Source organism: Helianthus annuus, chromosome 13 (assembly GCF_002127325.2).
Source record: "Helianthus annuus cultivar XRQ/B chromosome 13, HanXRQr2.0-SUNRISE, whole genome shotgun sequence".
NCBI lineage: Eukaryota > Viridiplantae > Streptophyta > Magnoliopsida > Asterales > Asteraceae > Helianthus > Helianthus annuus.
The window spans coordinates 167,749,254-167,758,143 of record NC_035445.2 but is presented as its reverse complement, the minus strand read 5'-3'; the positions used below and the strand labels follow the sequence as shown (position 1 = coordinate 167,758,143).

General features: G+C 35.1%; 1 long non-coding RNA gene across 1 annotated transcript; it reads left to right on the top strand.

Annotated features, from left to right (window-relative positions):
- The first annotated feature begins 5,193 nt into the window (after positions 1–5,193).
- On the top strand, positions 5,194–7,038 carry LOC110900311. Its single transcript, XR_004876580.1, has 2 exons — positions 5,194–5,588; positions 6,797–7,038. It is a non-coding gene; the product is annotated as an uncharacterized LOC110900311 (long non-coding RNA).
- Positions 7,039–8,890: the final 1,852 nt, after the last annotated feature.

Below are 8,890 nucleotides of genomic sequence, written 5' to 3'. Positions count from 1 at the left end.
TGTAATGTTATGACCCTGAGATCTATGGATATGGTTTTTAAAAGACTTAGTTTTGCTATTCAAAAAGGGGTGGCGGTGCAGCTTGTTGCCCGTTTACCATCTATCTTGATGTAATTTTTATTGACAAGTAAATTTCAAAATAAATAGAAATTAGAAGCTGAAAACAAAAAACATTTTTCAACTAATACCTCTTTTTCAGAACAGTTCTTCACTTCTACTCTCATTTATTGCTTTGTTCAGTCAATTGACGACGAAACAGCCATACTTGACATATCGATTAACTAGTTAATATTTCATTGCAAACTAGCTAGTAATGAATCTAGGGTATTCGCTAAGTCTTAGTTTGATTGTTATCCACAAAGTCAATCTCTCTACAACATTGTATCCTGGAAAGATGTAATTCTCTTGGTCAGGGGCGGACCTAGCATTAAACGAGCCGTAGCCGCTAGTAATGAATCTAGGGTATTCGCTAAGTCTTAGTTTGATTGTTATCCACAAAGTCAATCTCTCTACAACATTGTATCCTGGAAAGATGTAATTCTCTTGGTCAGGGGCGGACCTAGCATTAAACGAGCCGTAGCACGGGCTACGGCTCAACTTCTTATCGGTAGTGTAGAGTAGTTACAGCAAGAAAAGCAGCGCAAAGTTACATCACCGGAAAATGTTCCGGCCAAAAAACAATTGGGACAAAGCTGGTATGTTAACTGATTTTTTTTCCGGCGAGGATCGTTGTTGCAGGCTTGCAGCGACAATTAGAGAAAGTGTGAAACCATAGGAACAAGATGATGGGTATTTTTGTAGTTTTGCTAGGTTAAGTAGGGGCATTTTTGTCAATTGCTAGGTATTTTTGTAGTTTTGCTAGGCTATGAGTTGTGAACTGAACGGTCTTCTTGCCCTTTCCTAATTGACTTTTCTACTTTTATATGTATAGATTTTAAATATAGTAACCTTTTATTTTTTTACTTTTATATGAAAATTTTAAATTACACGATGATAACATAAAAAATCATATAGTAACCTTTTATGTTACTTGGTATTTAATAAAAAATCGTATAGCTATATTTATATCCTTAGTATTTAATATATATTTTAATTTAATTTCTAAAATTATTTCTTTAGGTTAAAATAATAGTCATTTCTTTTAGCTTACTTTACGTTAGTTTTTTTTATATAACACCGAAAATTCCTTTTTGTTGTTTTATATATATAAATTTTTTTACCGAGTATTAAAAATGTTAAGTATAAATGATAAAAAGATTGCAAATATGTGACTTTAATATAATGTCTCTTATTTTATTTTATGAAAGTAAATTTTTTGTTGATATACGCTAATGAAGACTAATTAAGTTACACCGTGACCCTTAGGATTAAGATTTTCGGTTCCATCATAGCCCTTGAATATATGGTAAAAAAATCTCTATTTTATGGATGTACGTTAAAAAGTAAGTTTAGGATACCCCTGAATTTTTCTTCTAGTTCCGCCACTGCATACACTACACGATTGCATACACACATATAAGAAATGTGAAATCAGTATGTGTTTGTTATATTAGAAGTGTCGGATGGGTGGGCGAAAATTTACAACTTGGCTAGAAAGGAAAGAGGTATAAGGGGTGAAAAAGTGATCCAAAGTGATTTTAAATTGTTAAAAACCTCCTAAATCAACAAGTTGCTTTATATTTTTAACAGAATATATATTATTATGATAACAATTCTAACCCGTATAGAACAATAATATGGCTCAGAAAAGAGGTGATATATCAACCACTATGGCTATTTAAGCTGAATCAGGGTCATATTTCTAAGAAAAGAAGCCTGTGCTTAATCAACTAATTAATCCACTAAAAAGTTGACAAGATTTTATGCGAGTGAGGTAACTAACTGATATAAATAAAAGGCATCCGAAGTAAGAGTTTCAACTTTCAACAGTTCAACTCACCTGATATCAATGTGCTTAAAAGTTAAAGCATATAACATAACTTATTTGACATCCAAATACATATTTAGATCAATGTCGCATTACAAAACCACAGAGATTGCAACTTCAAACCTCAAACACGAATTCAATTCCAAAATACCGCAATAATAATAACCCAAATACGTATGCAGCAATCAGACTGGAAACGTTATAAGTTACCAGTTTACATTAATTTAAGCAATTTGGCAACAAATTAGGGCTTAAATCAGGAATTAACGAACCCTGAACAATACGGAAACATACATATACATATTATAAGTAAGAAGTTTAACCTCAAATTAATATTTGAGTAAACAGGAACGACAGAGAGAGAGAGAGAGAGAGAGGGTTAACGTGTATTACGTTGCAGAAAGAAGACATTCTAGCAAATCAACAACAAGACACATCCAACATACTAAGAGATATATAATCCGAATTCACTTATTTCGAGCCCGGATTTTGACTTTGATGACAACCTGTGCGGGGTTGTTACTAGAGATGGGCAAAATCGGGTATGCTTAAAACCCGGAACCGGGTATGGGTACAACTGAGTGGAACCGGGTTCTCGGTGGAACCGGGTCCGGGTACAGCCCGGGTACACGTAAATAAATATAGAACCGGCGTAACCGGTTACGGGTTCAATGGAAACGGGTACGAGTACTGTTTGGAACCGGGTACTGGTACTATTTGGAACCGGTTACTTTGAGTTTTTCAATAAAAAGCTGCATACATACTGTTCGGAACCGATTCCTCTGTATTCACTCAATAAAGCTGGCTTTTTTAACTTTTGTACTGTTAGGAACCGATTTTTAAATATAAAAATCGATTTCGGGTCATTTCATTCAATCCATCTTCTTCTCTAAGTCTAAATATATTGAAAGCACAAGAACCTATGGCATCGGAAGGAGTTGTTTTGGTTTTAGAAACCAAACGTAACCCCGCAATTTGAAAATATTTAAATAATGATCATAAATTTGGTTTTATTCAAAGATTCGTCGAATAGTTTTTTAGTTTTGGCTTTCAAAGTTGGATCCTCCTCGTGCATATCCAACTTGTCGTAAATTTCATCAACTAACGCGTTAACACCCGCTACATTTAAAACTGGGATGCTTCGTTAAAGTGGAATTAGAGTCCTTGCTTAACAAGGAGCCACAATACTTGCATTGGACCTTTTGCGAATCATCGCTCATCTCGACTAAATCCCAATTGCACCAAACATCCATATTGCGGCTATGCGATAATGTTCCAACTACAAATGGAGCATTTGAACCTTGTGGAACATTATTGACGGATGGGGAGTTTGTGGTTTTAGAGTTCTTTGAAGCCATTAAAAATATGTAAAGAAGGAGAAGAAATAAATAGAAGAAGAAGAGGATATGTGAATAAAAAATGGGAAAAGTACAACATATATATACTGTAACCGGTTCCAACGGTCATAAAGGAATAAAGAAATCGGTTCCAACGGTCATAAAAGAACTGGTTCCAACGGTCTTATTTGCATTAAATGTGTTTTGATACTCAAGATTCGGTTCCAACGGTCACCTAGAATCGGTTCCACCGTAATGTATACCGGGTACAGATAGGAACCGGGTACACATGAACCGGGTACAGGTAAGGAACTGGGTACGGTTGGTTTTTTTTACTGAATATGGGAACCGGGTAATACCCGTCGGGTTTTTTTAAAACTGGGACCGGTTCCTCTGAGCATCGGGTAGGAACCGGAACCGGGTCCGGGTCCGGGTCGAGTCCACTGGAATCGGGTATGAACCGGTTTTTATGCCCATCTCTAGTTGTTTCTCTTACTTTGGGCTTGTGTTGGGCCTTCAATTGTCATGTTGCGACAGGTCATGAAGTACCAGAAGAGAGCACTAGAGCACTGGGCTTTTGATCAAGAGATTCTGTTTGAGAGGATAGTGAGAGAAATCGCTAAGGTTTTCAAAACAGATGCTCTGTAGCGGTTGCTCTCCAGGAGGCAGGAGGCAGCTGAAGCATACCTGGTTGGACCCATTGAAGACTCTAATCTATATGCGGTTCAATGCTCAAAGAGTAATGATCATGCCTAAGGATATCCAGCTTACACGTAGGATTCGTGGTGAGAAGGCTTAGAGTTTATAGATCTGTAACGCTAGTATAAAGATCTGAACTGTGTAATTATGCTCTTATAATTCTTAGTGATTCATATTGAATGAAAGTTTTCAGTTTAGTCCTGTTAAATGTTATTATGTAAGTTCGTTGTTATGATGTCGGCGCTGTATTTGATCTTCTATTAAACTATGCATCCATCAACGTCTTTTGAAGGTACTCCTTAGTGATACATAGAAAGTCGAGTAGTTGAGTGTTTTTAGAGTAGTCAGTATGTTTTGATGACCATTCTGTTTAGGTTTACGTCAAAACTTCCAGGTCTATAATGAAAATGAAGATGCATCTGAGTTGTTTAATTTGAATATAACTGATTATATTTAATTGTTTAGATCATGTTGAAAAACCTTGGAATCGTTAATGGTGGTTTTGAATGTGACGAATAAAATAAAAAGAAACAAAGAATTTTCATTTTTAATTGGTGGGCCGAGCAACTAGGCTGTGGTTTTGTTTAGGCATTCTTCATTAGGCCCAAACTTAGTCATGGTTTATTTGCTGATGGGCTTGAAGCCCACCTATAAAAAGATAAAGAAAAAGGGGTGGCAACGAGGTGTTTGGACTTTGGGGACTGCATAGGTTAATTTCCAATGTAAACTAATTATTAAATATGATTAAGTTTCAATAATTAATGATTGGTATATTGAAAAAAGTAGTTGATTTGTATGGGTATTAAATCTAAGTATTCATTTTTTTATTACATGATTTTTTTTCACCATAAAAACTAAGTAATTTAATTAAATTATTTTCTTGTATTTATTTCCCAATTTAAAGTTATTATTTCAATAAAATAAACTTGTTAATGGTTTGAGTCAACAAGAGTCAAAACCAGCTTTGTTTTAAACTAGCTTTTTAAGCGGAAAAAAGCCGTTTCAAAATCGGGTTTGATTTAATAAAAGTCAAAACCAATTTCTCTCGGAAGTGGTTTTTGAGGGGAAAAAGATTGGTTTCAAAAGTAGGTTTAATCTATTTGGCTCAGGTTTAACTGGTCTCAAAGTATATATATTCCAAAACGGATTACAAATCATCTTTTTGGGCCAGTTTGAAACCAATTAGTAATATTAAGTTGGGCTTAAGTGACTTTGTTTAACAAGTTGGACTTGGCCCAACCATCATTAATGGACCAGTTAATCTTCTTTCCGCTTTGGAGACGAACGGAGTTCACTTCCGGCCATTATGTCGTCGTCGCCGATTCATCCCGGTTATTGATTTGTGTCATTATACCAGTTGGCCAGTCCTAGAGCTGATGCTACCCCTAAATTACACAAACCCAACTCTGTTTATCATCTTCGTTTTCTTCATCTTTTCATAAAATCTCTTCCTCTCTCATCTCATGGGTGTCGGTTTCACGGATTGGTGGAGAAATAGCAGCTGTTGATTGAAACTAAATAGGTAGGGTTATGATTCACTGAAAGATTAGGAGGTTTGTGATGAGAATGAGAGGATGAAATTAGGGTTTAGAGAGTACACGAGAAACCATCCACACACGCATCCTGTAAGTATCACCTCTATTTTATGAATTCCAATTGCGTTTATGTGCTTGATTTCTGATTTAGAAACAATTGGGTTTATGGGTTTGTTGATAAATGGAATTTCGATTAGTAATTTACTATATTTTGTGCCCTGATTCTATACTCTGTTTGCGCTGTTTGATTTGAAACTCAATTGATGATTGATGGGTTTGATTTGCTGATTAATACTTCAATTTTATGAATTCCAATTGCGTTTATGTGCTTGATGCCTGTTTCTTTTTAACACGAGTTTGATGCACTGTCCTTATAAATCCAATTTGGGGGTAGTACTTTTTAGACAAAGTACTATAGTATAGGGACTAATATGGTCTTCTACATAGACTAATGGGGTAGTTCTTCATTTTACATGAATATGTGATTCAAATGACAGCTCTTATTAGTCCCTATGCAAACCATTTTTATACTTCTTTATTTACAAGCTGTGAATTAAATGGTAAAAAATATACATTACTGTAAACAACAATCTTCATCAACATTCTATTTATGCTATTAAGACGACGCAATATAGATGCTCATTATATGACCCGCTTCACTAATAAAGTGTAAACTGTAAAGCCATATGCCCCTATATATCTGATCAGTTTGAGATAGAAAAAGTGGAAAACAAACCAAATTGATGGCACAATGAACTTGCCTTAAAAAAGGTATGTTTTAACATACATATTATTTTTTTTTATGAAAATCAAAATATATTCATATCAATTCCAATTTTGGAAAATTGTTGTTTTGACCTTTATAGTCAAACTGGGACAGGTAAAAGAGCTTCGTTCACCTCACTGAGCGGTGGATACAGTTAGACTATGATTTGTAACACCAGTATGTAGAGGTGACCTAATTTGATGTTGTTGTGGTCCTATCTGATTATATTAAACGAACATTTCAAATTTAGTGACGTTATATGACTGGGTTATTAAATTACTGTTCATTCTTATGCTGTCAGTTTACTGTTTGGTTGTTTCTGATGTTCTATCAAACTCTGCATTTTGATATAAGATTCTTGAACTCTGTTATGCATTTTGATCTGGCTCGTTGTATGGTTTGGTATAAGATGGACACGCTTGTGTATCCATGAGCGGGCCCACCTTATCAAGATTGTGTCACATGATACTTGTACTTTTTATGTGTTATAGATGTATGTACATGACGTTGGAGTGGCGCTGTATATTTTCAGGCAACAACACCTACATTCAATCACAGTAAACTTGAATCACTGGAAGCTTGTAGGCTTTACGTCACAAACTTGATGCACAGTTACTTCTTTAGAATTTTCCCAAGTTTTTGAAGAAGCTGATAACTCTATGAAGGTGATTATTAGCACTTGTTTTGTTCTGAAGCAAACATATCTCATGCATTCACATTTTGTAAGAATGTCATGATTACTTAACTTTTTAAAAGTACAGCTATAGTCCCCAACTTTTTAGCTATAGTCCCCAACTTTTTCAATTGTGTTCCCTGATAGTCCCTAGCGTGGATGAGGGTTAGTTTTTTCAGTTAAGTTGATGTGAAATGACCAAAATACCCTTATTATTGAAAACCCCAAAAGACATCTTCTTCTTCACCAGCACTTCACTCAGCCATCAGTGCCACAACCACATTCATATACGCTGTGTAATCATATACCCTTCATCTTCTTCATTCATCTTCCCCCGAATCAACATCTTCTTACTTACTTACATCAACAACATCATCACCACATTCATTGTAGCAAATAGAATTCATCTCTTAATTTTGTAACTGAATTCATCCATAATTTCCTCAAAAATTGATAGATAGATCTCCAATCGTCCAGCACTCTGTCGAATGGTAGTCCCGATGGGTCGCCGGCGGCCTCGTTGTACAAGTACCCGCACGACCGACACTCGTAAATTCCGGTGTTTAGGTCTGCGAATTTCTCCTCTAACCTGCGTTTATCGAAGTCGTCGGTTTCAGCTACGGGTTCTGATGCCGGTGGTATGTCTTCTTTGGAGACATCAGTAGATTTTGCGGCGATTTAGAGCTTTGGATGTTTGTGTAAGGGGGAAAAGGTGAGGAGGGGTTTGAAAGGGAAGGTGAAATGAGGTTTTGATTTGAGAGAATGGGATTGGGAGGGCTGATTCAGGCGAAATGTCACCGATGCTGCTGAAGCCATTTTTGTTTGGTCTGAATATGGTTTGGTTTGTCCTCAACTTTTAATGATAAGGGTATTTTGGTCATTTCTCACCCACTTAACACCAAAAACAAACCTCCATCTGTGCCAGGGACTATCCGGGAGCGAAAATTGAAAAGTTGGGTTGGGTTGTGAATGTGTATTCAAAATTGACTTGGCTTGTGTATACGGAAGAAAGGAAAATTAGTTTTTTTTTTTATTAAAGATTGGATTAGGTTTAATGTCCATAGTCTAATGTTAGTTTGGGCTTAATTGACTTATATAACAAGCTGAGCTCGACCCAAGTTAACCAGCAATCTCCAATGTGACTTAAATCAGTTCCATTTTCCAAGGGCGGAGGTGAAGAATATTAGTCGAGACGCACTTGTAATACTTGTAAGAAAGTGAAGAATATTAGTCGAGACTGACGTGTAAGACTTGTAATTACAGTTTCCATTCACTTTACCACCACCACTCTCACTTCAACTCTGATGATTATCGATTTAATGTAAGTTCGCTTAACCTAACTTTTTAATTAAATGTCATTATGTTTTTATGAGTTAATTACATAGTTAGTCCTTGTGGTTTGCATAAAGTAACATACTTAGGTACTAATAGTTTAAAATCACATTCTAGGGTATTAACTTTTCATTTTGTAACGTTTGGAGGTATTAACGTTATTTGTAGGTTTAAAATCACATTCTATTAGTACCTAACTATGTTATTTTGTGCAAACCACAGGGACTAACTATGTTAATACCCTAGAAGTTAATACCTTCAAACGTTACAAAATGAAAAGTTAATACCCTAGAAGGTAATTTTAAACTATTAGTAACTAAGTATGTTATTTTGTACAAACCACAGGGACTAACTATGTAATTAACTCGTTTTTTATTCTTGAAGTGTCACTGGTTTTGCTTTATGATTTTAGTTATTTATGATGACTATTCAATGATTATGTGAATTGCGTAAGAAATTAATTTAATATTTAATATAAATACTATACTAAAATATTCATTAAAAAACGATGACCATAAATACAACCATAATACACGGGAATGTTCATGTAAAGTAACCGTTGGCAACTTGACATTAATTTAATATTTAATATAAATACTATACTAAAATATTCATTAAAAA